The sequence below is a fragment of the Rhinopithecus bieti genome, unplaced genomic scaffold (assembly GCF_001698545.2).
Source record: "Rhinopithecus bieti isolate Rb0 unplaced genomic scaffold, ASM169854v2 scaffold_3015, whole genome shotgun sequence".
Classification (NCBI taxonomy): Eukaryota; Metazoa; Chordata; class Mammalia; order Primates; family Cercopithecidae; genus Rhinopithecus; species Rhinopithecus bieti.
In genome coordinates this window covers 225,113-242,105 of record NW_016803887.1, presented here as the reverse complement: position 1 = coordinate 242,105, position 16,993 = coordinate 225,113, and the positions used below count along the sequence as shown (strand labels likewise).

Genomic DNA, 16,993 nt, shown 5'->3' with positions numbered 1-16,993 from the left:
AAAAAAAAAAAAAAAAAAAAAAAATCTTTGAACATTTTCAGCATGCTTATTTTAAAATCCCTTTTAGATTTCCCTATTAGCTGTGGTTCTTAAGGTATGAATTCTGCCATTGGTTGAACTAGTGTTATGGTGGTTTATTTCCTCACAGACTTAGTAAGTTCTAGCTATGCATTCATCCTGAGTCATAGATATAAACACAGATTCATGTGCTATATACCACCTGGGTTTGAATTCTGGCTCTGCCACTTAGTACCTGTGTGTTCTTAGGTAGGTTATTTAATCTCTCTGTTCTTCAGTTTCAGTATCTGGAAAACAGGGCTGTTCTACAAATGAGTTATTAGGTTGGTGGAAAATGACTGCAGTTTTGCCATTTATTTCAACGACAAAAACCGCAATTACTTTTGCATCAACCTAAATAATATAAGCTAAGCACTTAGGACAGTGTCTGGCACATAATTAAGCACTTGGCTAGTGTTATTACTGTTATTTGGCAGGAATTGTTTCACCTTGGAGTCTTGTGTACTTTGGGTTATGTGACTGCCTACTCTCAGCTCAAAGTGGCCAGTACACTTCTGAACTGTGTTTTTTCCCCCATCCCCACTTATGGGCCAGCACCTCCCACTGCTAACTTTCCATAGGAGCTCAGATTCCACTCCCATTCCCACCCTGCCATTCAAACCCTTCGCCCAGGATGTGTGACCACCTTTGGTTCTTCTGTAGGCTGTATAGTTGCTGCTATGGCTTTGAGCTCCCTCTTCATTTCTGGCACTAGAATATGTTTATTTTTGCTTCTGCTCTCTACGACAGATTTAAATTTTTCGAAAAACAATGTGTTTGGAGCAGGAGAGGAGCTTCCTGCAACAGCTCAGGCAACCATACTGACGAGCAATCCCTAAAAATTCTTTCTTTTTTTTTTTAATTTTAAGTTTCGGGGTACATGTGCAGGTTTGTTATGTAAGTAAACATGTGCCATGGTGGTTTGCTGCATCGATCAAACCATCACCTACGTATTAAGCCCAGCATGCATTAGGTATTTTTCCTGATGTTCTCCACCCCCCACAGCCCCCTGAGAGGCCACAGTGTGTGTTGTTCCCCTCCCTGTGTCCATGTGTTCTCATTCTCCCTGAACATTCTTCCTGAAGAGGCTTACCTCTCATTTGGCAGTGGGCTCCTTGAGAGAACTCAGGACAAAGGCTGGATTCCTGGCGGGAATGAATATATATTATTTGTTTTTGTATTCCCTATGCCTGATATACTTGATATATGTTTACTGAATAAAGACATGAAAGACTACCTTGGCAACAGCAAGCACTACAAGTGGCCAGCTCACTGCTTGATTTCTCTAAGAATTACCACCACCATGTTGTAACCCTCTACCCCACCCTTCTTCCTGTGAATGAGCTCTGTCAAGGTGACATGGTTTCTAACACATGACAGTAGGTATCATTCAATCACTGATGATCTCAGGGGTGAGTAGGTTTCTTTTACTCTGTAAACAAAATGCCAAACTGGGAAATGCTGCAGAGGCCACATATTATTCTGACTTTCAGAGTGTTGTTTCGAAAGCACCAGAGTAAAATGTTAAGCAGGTAGCTGATGCAATCTGGCAAAGTCAGTATCTAGCTCTATTTATATAAAGACACACACATATATCAGGCCATCAGAAGGATTTGTATAAAGAGTGACTCTCCTATGAAGGTAAAGGCCACCCCCCTTCAGTTCCAGTGACTGAGATACATTTTTCCAATCCCGGGGGCAAATACAGACACAGCAAGTTCCTTCTTCCCTTTGGAAATTTGGCAGGTAAGTCAAGTCTGTCTCTGTTGCCACATTCTCTCAAGATTTTATGACTGTGCACATGGCCTGTATGAAAGCTTCGCTTAGGTCACCTTATGTCTTGGCAGCCAGCATGGTATATGACGATTCAGGAAGACCCTGGTGTTTCCCAGATGGGGCCAGATCTGGCCATGCAATTATTGCCCTCCAGCTGGGAAATGTGACATGGGGGTGATGAAGTGGCTGCTGAGAAGGAGGCAGTTAGACTCTGAATTTGGTCTGTTCTTTATTTAAATCTATTGAACACACACAGATCTAAAATCAATATCATACATACACACACATACACACACACACACTCACACATGCACCACTCCCCAACTGCACAGGGTATTTTTTAGGGATTCATGTGGATTCCCCTTAACACATATTTCCCAGTCTAACTGCCTATTCTCTCCCCTGTTTACTTGCCATCTCATCATTCTCTCTTCCTTTACTCTCCTATTTATCTTTATCATTGCTTTTAACTGTGTGTTCCCATTAACCCAGATGATCAGTTTCAGACTCTTTGAGAAAGAGACAGGGACCCTAAATCCATTGTGAGCTGCTTTGTCTCATTCTCTCCCATGACCACAGAGAAGCATGTCTCTGTACCTTGATTCTGAGAGGAAACAGAGTCACAGAAGCTACACCACCACTGGTAGGTAGCACAATGTTACTCTCCGGGTGGACATTCTCATTTATAAAAAGAGTACTAGAATAAATTGCATTCTAATCCCAGCAGCTCTAATAACTTGTCCTTCATTCTATTAATATACTGATCACTGTTACTACAGAGGCAACAGGGAACAAATATGGGCTCTGTATTTAAACAGACTTGGGTTCAAGTTCCAGCTTCAGCAGTTAATAGCTGAGTGACCCTGGGCAAGTTGCTTATCCTCTCTGAGCTTGTTTCTTCATCTGCTAAATTGGCATCAAGTAGAATATACAGACAGTCCCCAACTTGCAATTGTTTGGCTTGCAATGTTTTCACATTATGACAGGTTTATTAGGGTATTGAATGCATTTTTGATTTATGATATTTTTGATTTGTGATGGGTTTATCAGGACATAGCCCCATCATAAGTCAAGGAGCATCCATATATTCAAGGTGCTGGATACATAATCAGTGCTCTATAAATAGGTGGAATTACTATGATTATTTGGATGATGGTCGCAACCCTTAGTCCTTCCTGTCTCACTGGAGTTAGAGACAATCAGAGTTGAAAGGAGGACTCTAAAGATGAACAAAGCATCTTCTCATGGTCAGGTGCCAGCTCTGAGCTGCTGAATGCTCAGCATAGCACTGGCTTTCTCAGAGGCTCTAGGAGAAACAATGGGTAGACCTACTCCTGCTCTCAAAGGGCCCTGGCCATCCAAATGAGCAGATAAGATGAAAATGTCCACAAATGTTAAAAAAGAAAAAAAAAAAAAAAAAGCTGGGCATGGTGGTTCATTTCTGTAATCCCAACACTTTGGGAAGCCGAGGCAGGATTGTTGAACCCAGGGGTTCAAGACCAGCCTGAGCAATGTAGGGAGACACTGTCTCTACAAAAACTAAAAATAAAATAGTCAGGCTTGGTGGTGCACACCTGTGGTCCTAGCTACTCAGGAGGCTGAGATGGGAGGATCACTTGAGCCCAGGAGATCGAAGCTGCAGTGAGCCATCATCACTCCACTACACTCCAGCCTGGGGGACAGAGCACAACCCCATCTCAAAAAAGAAAAGAAAAAAAAGATGAAAATGTAAATATGAGTGGGCAATAAGACTAGTATCTGCTAAATTATTCCCTGTAGACCACAAGTGCTGCGGACATTCAGAGAGGGGGTGCTGCTGTGAATAAGAAGTCCTCCTGGAGGAGGCAAGGCTTCAGCTGAGACTTAAAGAAAGGATGAGGCTTGGAGTGACCCCTAGAAAAGGTGGGAGCTCTGTGGGCAAATGCTGGTCAAACTTGAGAGGTAGGGACAACTGTTATTTCCAATTTACAGATAAGAAAATGGAAGGCCAGATAAGCCTAGTGACTTCTCTAAGGCCACTCAGCAAGTAATTGGCAGCGCTAGGATTTAGGTAGAGATCTGTCTCTGTCTGGTGTTGAAGGCTATGTTCAAAGCTGGCTCTGACTGAAGAAAGATGGGAAATAGGCAATAGCCATCGACGGTTTTCCAGATAGGAGTGACATAGAAAAGGCAGTGTGTTTTCTATATGCACAGTGCAGCAGGTGTTCAGGGGAAGATTCTGGCACTAGAGGGGTCAATGAGGAGGCAGTTGCAATACTTTAGGGCTGAGGTATTGAAGGCCTGATCCAGGGTAGGGGCATGGTGGGACTAGAGAAGGCATTAAGCCATTAGGCATGTCAAAGGGCAAATTCACAGACTTGGAAACTGGCTGAATATGAAGAAAGAAGGACAGCAGGATGATGAAAGAATCTGATATGGGAACCAGAAGACTGAGCAATGCCGCTACTAGGCATATTGGGATAGCATACTCATTTTAAGGTTGCTGTTTATATAAAACAGAGCCTGGTTTCTTTTATTACTATTGCTATTAAATCTTTTAATTTTTTAAAAAAACCCACATACCATGAGAAAACAGACAAATTCAGAATATGAGATATTCTACAAGACTAGCCTGAACTCTTCAAAAATTCAGTGTCACACACAAAAATTAGGAGCACGCACTGTCCTAGATTAAACGACACTAAAGGGACATAAGTAGATGCAATACACAAACCTTGGTTTTGGATTCTGGATTTTACAAAGCTACGAAAGACATTTGGGGGAATATTGGGGCAATTTGAATATGGATTCGAAATTAAATTATATTAGGAGATTATTGTTTATTTTCTTAGCTGTGATAATATCTTGTGGTTAGAAGGGAGAATCTTCTTATTCTTTAAAGAGTCATTCTGAAGAATTTAGTGGGAATGTGTTATGATGCCTGTGACCTTCAAATATATGTGCATGTGTGTGTGTGTAAATAGATTGATAGAAACAGAACTACACGGCAACAATGTTGAAACGTTAATTGTGGAATCTTGGCGGTGATATGTATGTTCATTGTTCTACTTCTTTGATCTATTTGTAAGTTTGAATGTTTTCAAAATAAAATTCTGGGAAAATAATGCATGAACATTGTGAAAAAAGAAAACCAGTAAAAAAGGGTATGGGGGGAACCCTTCTACCCCAGACACCCAATACGCCTTCCCAGGAGCAACCACTGGTCACGTTTCTTGAAATTTTATCTGCATTTTACAAGCCTATGTATGTGTTTGTAAATTCTGTTAATAAATAGACAGGTTCATGCTATGCATCTTTTTGTTAGCTACAAATAGACTCTCTTATCTATTCAACTGGGAGAGTAGTTAGTTAATTAAAAATCAGTAAAAGTGGAAGTGCTTGGACCCACTAGGGAGCGGTGACCAAGTGCATCCAGAATACTGTGGGTATCAATCAGTGCATTTTACACAGGAAATGGAGAGCATCCTTTAATTGTGAGAGTTGGCCCCACAGACGTCAGCTAAGTGAGATTCCACTGTAATGGCGGCAGCCTGCTTTTTTTTCTCACTTCAGGAGCCTTCCTGGAGGTGTCAAGAAGGCCTAGGTCTGCCAGCATGGCCCCTGAGCCACTGGTGTAACCTTCAGGAATGAGAGAGATGAGCTATTGGGCTTGGGGAGAGGTGAAGTCAGCAAGTGCATGAGGGGCCTGGGCCAGGACTCTTCTCATATGAACCCCACAGGCACACCCTGACTGTTCCATATAACCACATGTAGATCTGTCTCATTCTTTCAGTACAGTTTTTAGGATGAATTGCTTTTAGGATGAGTATGGTTTTAATCATATTGTGCTTCAGGTGATGGTGGAACATCTGGGTAGAAAAAACATTACCTAGGCTTACTGAACTTGCCTGATCGTAAGAATCATTTGGGTATTTGTCTAACAAGCTTTCCAGCTAGGGCAGTGCTACCATACGCAGTTGGAGAACCAGGACTGGGGCTCCAGCAACAGGACTGCACTGACGGATGGAAGCTCCACTAACGGTACTAGTTCAAGGCATGAGAATAGACAGAGAAGGCAAGACACCTGAGAAATGCTGAAGTCCAAGGACAGAGCCCACTAACTCCCATACGAGCTTCTTTCCCCAACCCCTCCCCTCCAGAGATGATTGCCTCCTTTTGCAATCATTGCGGTCACATTTCCAAAGCATGTGCAGCTTTGAATATGAAAACCCTCCCTAACTGCCAGCACCTGGGCAAATTCAAATCACATACTTGGACTCCTCCTTGCAAATGGGAAGGATGATTGGAAAAATGTGACTCCAGAAACCAGATCTGGACTGAACTGAAATTGCCTGAAAATGAAAGTATTGGCACAATTAACAAAAGGGACTGGATTCCTTTATTTATTTTATTTATTTGCAGCTAAATCCTACACAGCTTGCAGACCTTGGGAGACAGCCATCCTTTTATCATTCCTGATACGGACTTGAATTTCTAAGAAATGACTTTTTTAATGGTCTGTGGAATTGGACTCCTACTAGAAGCAGTCCTAGGACTCCCAGTCACAATGTTTTAAGAACAATCCTGAGACAAGAGCAAGAGCTCTGAGGGGAGTTGAGTGCCCACAGACCCATGAAGCCATGCGCTGACCTCAAATTGGTCTCTTCAGGTGTCCTAGAAAACCCAGCTCTGCACCTAACTCACCCTCTGCATTGGGACAAGGTAGAGCAAGGCCTGATGTCATTTTAGGGACCCACAATGGCAGAGGACTGCATTGGCTTGTCACACTGCCTGAAATGTTTGCATTTCAGTGTGAAGCACTGAAGTCCCCTGTCTTCTCTAAATCAAAGTGTCTCAGAGGTAAAGACAGGATCTCTAATTTTTTTAAGACAAGCAGCTTTTCACTTAAGGTTAAAAACCAAATGGAGAAGGGTGGGTAGTGATGTGTCTGGTTTTTGTTGTAAGCCTGGAGGGTGAGCAGGTGGTTAGGAGAGGGAAGGGTGTCAAGAAGGCCCAGGCCTTCCCTGAGCCACTGGTAGAACCTTCAGGAATAAGAGAGATAAGCCATTGGGCCTGAGGAGAGGGCCTAGGGAGAGTGTATGAGGGGCCTGGGCCACTCTTTTCATATGTGGCCCCATAGGCACACCCTCACTGTAATGATTGTGGAATCGGGAAGCCATCACCACAGTTTCCAATTCCTTACCACTATTATTACCATGACTGTGCTGAGTGCATGTGCTTTGAATTTTCAGTGAGCCTGCTAGCCCAGGGACACTTCCACCTGCCCCGTTATGCAGTGACACAGACTGATGGATCACAATAGCAGAGAGCAGTCGTGGGCCTCACATCTGGGGGATCAGGTCTCAAGGATCTTGTGTGACAGTTTATTCTGGCTCTCCTATGTCTCTTAAGAAATCCACAATTTTGATTTTCTGTAACCGCCCCTGCCCCCCGCCCCATGCTTTTAAAAGCACATATTATGTGCCAGATGCTAGAGTAAGCATATTGGATCTATCATTTATTTAATCCTTACCACAGCACTGTGAGGTAGATGTTATTGTTAACCAATTTTACAGATGTGGAAACTGAGGCACAGAGCGATTAAGTAACTTGGCCAGCACTGCTCTGCTCCAGCAGAGCTTCTGGAAGTCAGCTGGCCAGCTAGACTCTTTCAGATTACTTTTCCTAACCCAAGCCCACTTCTGAATTGTCTCTCCCTATTGATTCAACCCCTGTGGTGAGGGGTTTATCTTCAAATGAGGTTTCCTGGGATAGCCCTGCTGTGGAGTCAACCTGACCAAGGGCCAGCTGCATCACTCACCTGGGGGCAGTTGCCTGTAGAACCAGAGAACAGAAATAACAAACTTCACTAGGGTTGGCCACAAACCACAAGATCCTCTAGAAGGACCCCAAAATGTCCATGAAGACCAATAGTCGGATTACTGACCATGCTGCCAGAGAAAGAAAGTGTAGCCTACCAACTACCCATCCAATTTGAGCCACATGACTTGTCAACGTGGGTGTTTTCTGAGGAAAACCTTCAGTTCACCCAGCAATTCCAGCCTAAGCTCTTTTCAGAGTCTGCCTGAACTGGCTAGATAGTTGCCTCTGGGTCACTGTAACCCAAAAAGGCTTAATTAAAATCAGGAAATAGGCTCAAGTTCCTCTGCTGCAATACTATAAACTTTAGATAGGCCAAAGTAGGCTGCAAGGACACACAGGGATAAAAGGTACTTTGGATACAGCACAGTCGTCTGGGATACTCATACACACACCCACACGATACCCTCCTCCCCCCATAGAAATTAAGAAATGAGAAAAGGAAAGTATTTGGCTCTAGGTGAGCTTCCTTTGTAAAGGCTGGAGACAACAGCATTTGTCTACTGAACACATTTTGTCTGGGTATGGGGGAAGCAATTTCTCTAGCCTGAGGGTCTCAGGCAGGACTTGGCCTGGTGGGTGCTTAGGGCCAAGTGGGGGATGACTGGCAGGCCGAGGGCATGAGGAGGATAGAGGAAGAAAGGGGACAGAAGGTGAGAGGGGTGAGAGACTAGAAAGTGAAGGGAACAGGCACAGAAGGGAGAGAAGAGAGACGCCAGAGATGTTTGGAGTAGGGGCAGCTGGGAGAACCCATGGCGCTGACAGTCAGCTCCGCATCATGATAAAGCCATTTCCTGTTTATCAGACATCATTAGGGCATTAGAGTTCTCATACCAAAGATTTATCTAAGAGTAGACATTTGGCCCCTTTGGGTATCAATCCTTTTGGAACTCAGTTTTGTTTTTTGTTGTTTTATTTGTTTATTTGTTTGTTTTTACCGTGAATATACCTTATTTAGTCATTTTTGTTTACAAGTGAAACTCTGGGAATTCAAAATTAACATCATTACCTATGAGCTTCTTACAGACACCAGAAAAAGTTTCAACCTTGTGTGCCACATTGTTCTGCTGTGCTTTGTCCAAATGAACCTTTGTGAGGCAGCTGCCATCCAGTTTCAAGTGGATTCTCTTGCCCACAATTTAACTTGGAAAGACCAAGTCCTCAAGATCGCATGGTACACAGCTATCAGAGTATGGCTCCTGTGATGCTTTTGCTTATTTTTTGTATGGCTTTTTCAAGTTGGCTTAGGCAGAATTCTCCTCTGAGCAATAAAGACAACATGCTTCTCACTGAACTCTTTCTCCAATTCGCGTACTAGCCAGACTTGGATTTTCTGGGAAGATTTCAGTTGAGAAACAGGAACAAAGATTATGATAGCTTTCTGACTACCACCAACTTCAGTCTCCTTGGCTGCTATGATATTCAGCTCCCTGAGCTGAGTCTTGAGGTCCACGTTCATCTTTGGCTCCAGAAGAGCCTGGGAGATGCCGAACTTGAACTTGTCTGGCTTCTTGCCGTTGGGTTTCTGGATCCTGGTGTTCAAACTGAACATGGCCTTCTCCTTGCTGAGTACTGGCTTAGGAAGAAGCCCAAGTCCCGCAGTTTGGGATAGACAGCTTTTTGAAATGTATTCAGACTCCACTGCTTTCTGCAACTAAACGTCCTGAGTCCTTTTTCTGGAAAGAGTGGTAAAAGAGGCAAGGAGTTTGCTTGTGAAAATTGGTTTAATTCTTTAAATAGATATTTGTTTATTCAGGGCCTCGTATGCACTAAGCACTGTGTTGGGTGCTGTGGACATGACAGACCTGGAGCCTTCTTATGGAGCTTGTTCTGCCTATAATTTGGTCCATTTTGAGGGGGTCAGAGAACGAACACTTCCACTTCCTAAACTGTGCTGGGCTGTGATGCAGTAAGGTCTTTGAGGGTCTCGGGAATAAGTTGGGTTGTTTGCCCTTATAATAAAAGGCTCCAGATTGTGGTGCCGAGACTTCCCAGTGTCAGCTGTCGCTCTGTGCTGCTGTCACCGTGTTGTTTCTTTAGGAGCAGAAAGATGTGATCTCTTTCCTAACCCTATAACAAAAGACAGTTAACAAGAGAAAAGCATTTAACAAACTTATTTAATCAAATTTTACATGACATGGGAGCTTTCAGAAATGACGACCCAAAGACCCAGGGAAAGTTGTGTATTTTTATGATTAGGTTCTATAAAGAATGTATAGAAATGTGATTGGACAAAGGGTATGATCTAATGGTAATAGACTGAAGGCAGAGGGTACCCAGTAAGTCTTGTCTGTTTAGATTCTTCTTGGCTTTTCTGTGTAGCATTCCTTCCTCCAGGGTATAGGGCAGGAACTCTCTGGCATGAGGGTCTGCAAGGGAGAAGTGACCTTTCTAGATTGTATGGGTTGCCTTGGAGGAGAGAGGTTCCAGTTTCTATGATTCACCCGGGGCGGGAGACAGGAGGGTAGGAGAAGGTCAGAGAGATACTTTGCTTGTGAGGTGGCAACTGAGACCTTCCAGTCTCCTTTAGTTCAAAGTACTCAGCATGCCAAAGCACCATCATTTGGAGTATCATTTTCTGAGGGCCAGCACTTCTTATCTGCCATGTTATTTAACACGTTTGCCTAGGCTAGGGCCTTACAGTGGCTTTTCTCTCCCACGGAGTATAAAGTGGATGTGTTTTGTGATAATGGTTGGCCAGTTGGATGTATTTCCTCTTCCTCCTTAGTGCTAAGCTGCATTCCACATGGTTGAGGTTGCTGGAAGTACAGCTTCCAAAGAAGTGAGGACTTACAGTATAGTATAGTCAGTGGCATGCTGGCAGATGTCCAACAATTGCCTCCCTCAGTTGAGCAGGGAGGGGAATGCTGGTTTATAGTGTTTGCTGATTTCCATGGTGTAAATGCTCCTACCATGGCCAATTTCAAGCTCCCGACATGACATCACTGAACAAGGAGTCGGGAATACATGTGCAACAGCATGGCATCACAGAGTATTTCCGCCGCACAGATACAATAGATGTAAATAACCTCAAAAGCATAGGTAACATAAGTGTAGTAAAATAATTAGGAAGTGATGAATTTTGAGTATTCATTAGCTTTGTCTGTGTTTTTTTTGTTTTTTTTTTTTTTTTTTTTTTGAGACATAGTCTCCCACTGTCGCCTGGACTGGAGTGCAGTGGCGCTATCTCGGCTCACTGCAACCTCTGCTTCCCAGGTTCAAGTGATTCTCCTGCCTCCGTCTCCCGAGTAGCTGGGATTACAGGCGCCGGCCACCACACCCGGCTAATGTTTTGTATTTTTAGTAGAGATAGGGCTTCACTATGTTGGCCAGGCTGGTCTCAAACTCCTGACCNATTTTCTTTTTCTTTGTTTTTTTTTTTTTTTTTTTTTTTGAGACATAGTCTCCCACTGTCGCCTGGACTGGAGTGCAGTGGCGCTATCTCGGCTCACTGCAACCTCTGCTTCCCAGGTTCAAGTGATTCTCCTGCCTCCGTCTCCCGAGTAGCTGGGATTACAGGCGCCGGCCACCACACCCGGCTAATGTTTTGTATTTTTAGTAGAGATAGGGCTTCACTATGTTGGCCAGGCTGGTCTCAAACTCCTGACCTCGTGATCCACCTGCCTTGGCCTTCCAAAGTGCTGGGATTACAGGTGTGAGCCACTACGCCCAGCCAGCTTTGTCTTTAGTATAACCTAATTGTAAGTTTAGATCATTTCACTTTTAACAATGGCTATATTTAACAAACTGGCCCACAAAATTCATGTTGAACCATCGATTCTCACTATTTGGATGAGTGTGGTGCTGCTTCACTTTTCTCTTAGCTTAAGCAGTAGAGAGTCTGAGTAAACTGGGTCCCAAGGCTCTTGCCTCCACTTTAACCAGAGCAGCCCTGCTTGTATTCATTTCATACATAATGGGGTTCTGTGTTTGAGCAGAGGGTTCCAATGTTTTTTATTTTTTAATCTTTTTTTTCTGTCACCCAGGCTGGAGTGCCGTGGCACAATCTTGGCTTACTGCAACCTCTGCCTCCTGGGTTCAAGAGATTCTCATGCCTCAGCCTCCCAAGTAGCTGGGACTACAGACATGTGCCACCATGTTGGGCTGATTTTTGTATTTTTAGTAGAGACGGGGTTTCGCCGTGTTGGCCAGGCTGGTCTTGAACTTCTGACCTCAAGTGATCCACCCGCGTTGGCCTCCCCAAGTGCTGAGATTACAGGCGTGAGCACCCAGCCTCCATGTTTTTTAAATGTGTGGTTTTTTTTGAAAAGCATTGGTATAGATGGTCTATGAGGTTCCTTCCATTTATGATGTCTTAAGTTAGCCATGTCTTGCTAACCTTCCATTTTCCCTTTCGTTCCCTTGTCCCCTCTTGTCACTCAGGCATCCTATTCCTGCTATTCCCAGAGATCCTTCTGTCCCATCCCAGGCTCTCCATCTTCACTGAAGAGATAGCTGTTATCAGCTGATATGGTTTTAGGTGATATTCCTCCCAGGCATATTTTACTTTTCAACACGTGACTCCAGAAGACACATAGGTCTTTCAAATACAAAGGAATGAATTTCTAAAAGCTGGAATTCCAGGCAGGGTGCTGGGGGTGAGGGGTGGGGTGCTGTCTGTACTCAGTGCCCTTAAAATCATAACACTGAACAGTCAGACCTGATTCTACTTTGCAGTATCCTTCAAAATCTCTTGATTTCGATGGGTTGCTAAGTTACCCCAAAGAACGGCCCAAGAGTGTATCTCTATTTTCTTTACACAACACAGTTTTCTTGCAGTGAAAACTAAAACCTTATCCTAGCAGATGTTTGGTTCGTCTTCCCCTGAATGTAGTTTTCATCCATGAAAATGATAGAGAGGCTGCAAAGGTTATGGATATGACACAATCCTTTCTGAAGGCAAATTCACCCTCTTTAGCATGCCAGAAAAATTATTTTTCCAGGAAAACTAAACACTAAGCACATGCTTGGATGTTCCTTTCAAGCAAGAGAGGAGCCCTTTCTATCCCATTAAGGTCAGGCAATTGCCCAAGTGATTTGCTTCACTGCCTATCATAACGGGGAGTGTGGGATGGAACCAGCAGGGGTTTACTCTCATCTCTCTCCATCCAGCAGGCTAGCCAAGCAAAGTTCATAGGCACAGGCACCCTCCGAAGCCTGGAGTCAGAGAGGCTGAGGCTGGGGGCCACTCGGGACCCCTCCAATACACACACAAACACACACACACACGCACACACACACACACACACACACACACGGATACATGCATGCACACACATAGAAGCCCACAACATTCCCTCAGTTCAACACGGCAGCTCATGAGAATCAGTATAATGGAAGCAAAAGTAGAGCAGAGCAGTGGAATAAGATGCATGGAACCTGGTTGCCCAGGAGGCCACGGGATGGGGCACAATAATGAGCTTCTTGGCTAGCTGCCCAGTCTGCTGGGTGCATATTGTTCAAATGTAGATAGGACAGCCAGTGGCCCAGGAGCTGTGGGGGACAAGAGGGCTGCTATTTCCTGCCTACATGGCTACCTTCGGAGGCTTAGGGGTACTTTCCCTAGCTTTGCTTCTCAGGTTCTGTCCCCACTTCCTACAACAGCAGCAACCTCCCTTTGGCCCCATTTTGCTGAGGACATGGCTCACTATCTGAAGGCTTCAACTGTAAGGAGGTACGTATGCATGCCCAACACACAAAACAGACCCAAAGCCAAACTCTGTCCAGTTGAGGCCAACTTAGGCAATAAATCTTGCTCAATTCCCTGGTCAGAATACCTCTGGCTACCTCTGCAAGCCCGGTCTAGTCTTGATCCAGAGCCCTTTGGCCAAGGTCCCTGCACAGTCGGCACTCTTTCCTCTTCTCTGTCCAAGCTGAGCTCACTCTCCCCTGGCTTTCCCCAACGTCCTTCACTTTCAGAATTGGAATCTTTTGAACCAAAACTTTCTTTCTTACAAAAATATCTTCTCTCTCACCTCTAGCCTTCCATTCTAGACTTCTAGGTTCTCTTGTGTCTTCTAACACTTGAATTCTGAGGGAATTTGGTCTCTCCAGGGGAAGCAGAGAGGCACTCCTTATTTATCCAACAACATTCAATGGCTAATTGTCATTTATAGACCATCATGGAAGTCATCAATCTCAGAGTGTGCTTTCCCTGTATCACTTGCTCCTGACATTGGAGAGAGATTCGAAATCTAAATGTAAGCCACCAGCAAAATACTGTCTCTTCAACGCACCAAAAGGAGGGAAAGTTAGTTTATCTTGTAGAATCTTTCAAAGTACTGTGGACTGGTTGAGTAAGGGTAATTAGAAAAAGGAAAAGGGAAGTCAAGGACAAATTCCCACGTAGTTGAAGAAGTCTCACAATAAAGTAAAATTTCCCAAGAATTGCCGGAAAGCAAGTCTTACAACCATTGGGAAATGATGAGTCCAAGAATTTCAGAAGAGCCTCCACCCTTCACCTGGCCTTGAAATCACCAAAGAGCTCCTACTGCTCCACTCCAGGCTCAAGAAGCAAGCTGCTTTTCATTGCTACTTTTCAAAGTGTGCTCATATCCATTATCTCATTTGATTCTCACCATGACCCTGTGAGGTAGGTAGGACAGATATTAGTTTTCCCCGGCTCACTTCTGGAAGATTCCCAGGAGTCAGATTTTGCACAATTTTAAGTTGACAGGTTTGGCTCTATTTGCACATGCTAACAAAATCTGGCCTGATCCAACCGTTATGTAAAGGGAAGATTTGTCATGCAACATTGACCTAAGCTATGCAGAGAGAAGCCTGATCATCGGGGAAGGGGACTAGGGGAAATTTAATAATTTCTTGGGAAATGAAATAATTGTACTCCTCCTTTCCCTTTCTGGGCCTAAAACCCAGGCTTGAATGGGAAGGGCTTGCATTATCCTCAAGCTACTCAAAAGATTTCTTGAAGACTGGATACCAAGGCCAAATTCCTATATATTTAGCTATATTTGATCAACCTTACCAGTTAACCAACTAGGCATCGTGGGTCCAGCTCTTGTAGGGAGGAAGAGACAGAGAAGTAGGAGATCAGGGTCAATGGATCCTGACCTCCAAAAGCTTACAGTTTTGCTGGGAGCTAAACTTGTACATACTACACAACAATGCGTAGCAGCCAAACAAAAGGAAGAGAAGGTCAGAGAGGGTTGAGACAGCCAGGGGAGGCATCCCAGAAAGTCAGAACAGGGGGGTGGTTAGGAGCATGACCTCTAAGGTTGGGCAGTAAACATGGCTTTGAATTCCAGATCCATCATTATCAGCAATGCGAACCTTGAGCAAATCACTATATGTGATCCATAAAATGGGGTGAAAATGAGTAAGTACTTTAAAAGTTGCTGAGAAGATTAAATGAGCACAGTATGGTATCCATTATCTCACTTGAGTAAGTAAAATTTGGTGCTATTTAAGCTAACCATTAAAAATGGGGAAGATTTGGAGACACTCAGGGGGAGAGACAGGACAATACAAGGCACTGAATTAAACAAAGGTACTGAATTAAAAAGGAAAGGAGGTGGATGAGGATATTGAGAATACTGGTCTTGCTAAATCAGAGGGTACATACATATAAAGTGAGTAGGAGAAAATAAATTGTGCAGATTGGGTGCAGCAAGATGGTAAAAGGCTACCAAGTGGAGGAGTTTAGACTGGATATGATAGGAAGGGAGAAGCCACCAGAGAATTTTAAGCAAGAGAGTGACTTGACAATAGTAGTCTTCGAATAGGATTGGCCTATGGAGCACTTGGAGACTTGGAGAGGGACTGGAGGATATCCATTATTTCAGGCATGAGTTGATATGCACCTGGACTAGAGATATGAGAGTGAGAATAGAAAACATTTGAAAAATATTTTGTAGGAAAAACTAACCAGATAGAGTAGGTAATTGGATATGGGAGATGAACAAGAAGGAAGAGTCCAAGAGTCTTCCAAAGTTTTTAGTTTAGGTGACTTCAAAAGTGGTGGTGCCATTGTTTTTGCTTCTAAGTTGGAGCTGAACAATGAAAACACATGGACACAGGTAGGGGAACAACGTACACTGGGGCCTGTCTGGGGGGCGGGGGGAGAAGAGCATCAGGATAAATAGCTAATGCATGCAGGGCTTAATACCTAGGTGATAGATTAATAGGTGCAGCAAACCACCATGGCACACGTTTACCTATGTAACAAACCTGCACATCCTGCACTTGTATCCCAGAACTTAAAATTAAATTAAATTTTAAAAAAGGAAGTGGTGGTGCTGTTGACAGCAAAATGGGAGTCAAGAAGAGCAGTAGACATGGAGGGAAGATGATGGACTCAATGTTCAATTTATAGAAATGTCTAGAAAAAAAAGTTGATACTGGAATACCCTAGAGAGTAGAATTTCCTTCTTTTACTTCCTTTCTGACAGACATAGACCTCATTTTTTGTTAGATGATTATATTATCTGCAAATATTGACGATTTTGTTTCTTCCTTTCTGATGCTATTAATTCTATTTTTTATTCTATGGCATTGGCTTGGAGCTCTAGTAAAATGTTGAATAGCAGAGTAGAAGTAGAAATAAACATTCCTGTCTTGTTCTTGACTTTAAGGGTGAAAACATCTAATATTTCAAAATTTGTTAACAAACACTTGTGTATTCTTCTATATGTGAAACATTATTATGAACACTTTACAACTATTAGGCTATTTAATCCTTCTACAATGTTATGAAATAGATACTATTTTTGTTGTTATTGTTATTCCTCTTTTACAGATAAGAAAAGTGAGGCATAGAAAAGCTAAGTAACTTGCCCAAGGTCACACAACCAACAAGTGTTCAAAGCTCCACTGCTTAGCTTTGGAGACTGTGTTCTTAACTACTCTGCTACACTTGCTGCCTCTTTAAGTATGAAGTTTTCTGTACCTTTCTGGAAAGTACTTTTTATCAAGTTAAAGTTTCCTTGTATTTCTAATTTTCTTAGAGCTTTCTAAGAGCAAATGAGTACTCAACTCAGTTATATCAAACATCTTTGCTGCATCTATTGAAATGATCATATTATCTTTTCCTTTATTATGTAAATATAATGAATTACATTGGTATATTTTCTAATGGTGAACCAGCCTTGAATTTCTGGGATAAACCCTATTTGGTAATGGTATAGTCTTCTTTTCCAAAGTGTGAGATTTAATTTGGTAATAATTTATTTAGGGGTTTTATATAGAGTTAGTTTTCTGTCCTCATACAATTCGGTATTGGTGTTATGATCTTTGGAAAATAAGTTGGAAGCTTCTCATCTTTTTATTTTTTTTATTTTTTTAT

The 16,993-nt window shown here is 43.1% G+C and overlaps 1 protein-coding gene and 1 pseudogene across 3 annotated transcripts in view; one reads left to right on the top strand and one right to left on the bottom strand.

Annotated features, from left to right (window-relative positions):
• The window catches only part of LOC108518868 (40S ribosomal protein S7-like), a 93,752-nt pseudogene extending 84,508 nt beyond the window's left edge, over window positions 1-9,244 (bottom strand).
• The window catches only part of PLAC1 (placenta enriched 1), a 178,329-nt gene that overhangs the window by 78,651 nt on the left and 82,685 nt on the right, over window positions 1-16,993 (top strand). For 2 of the 3 annotated variants that reach the window (XM_017857592.1, XM_017857606.1), the window contains exon 1: window positions 1,648-1,803. The exons of the other annotated variant lie outside the window; for it this stretch is intronic. The gene's annotated coding sequence lies outside the window, so the exon portion shown is untranslated. Of the gene's footprint in view, window positions 1-1,647; window positions 1,804-16,993 lie in introns of those variants that run through there. 3 annotated transcript variants of the gene reach the window in all.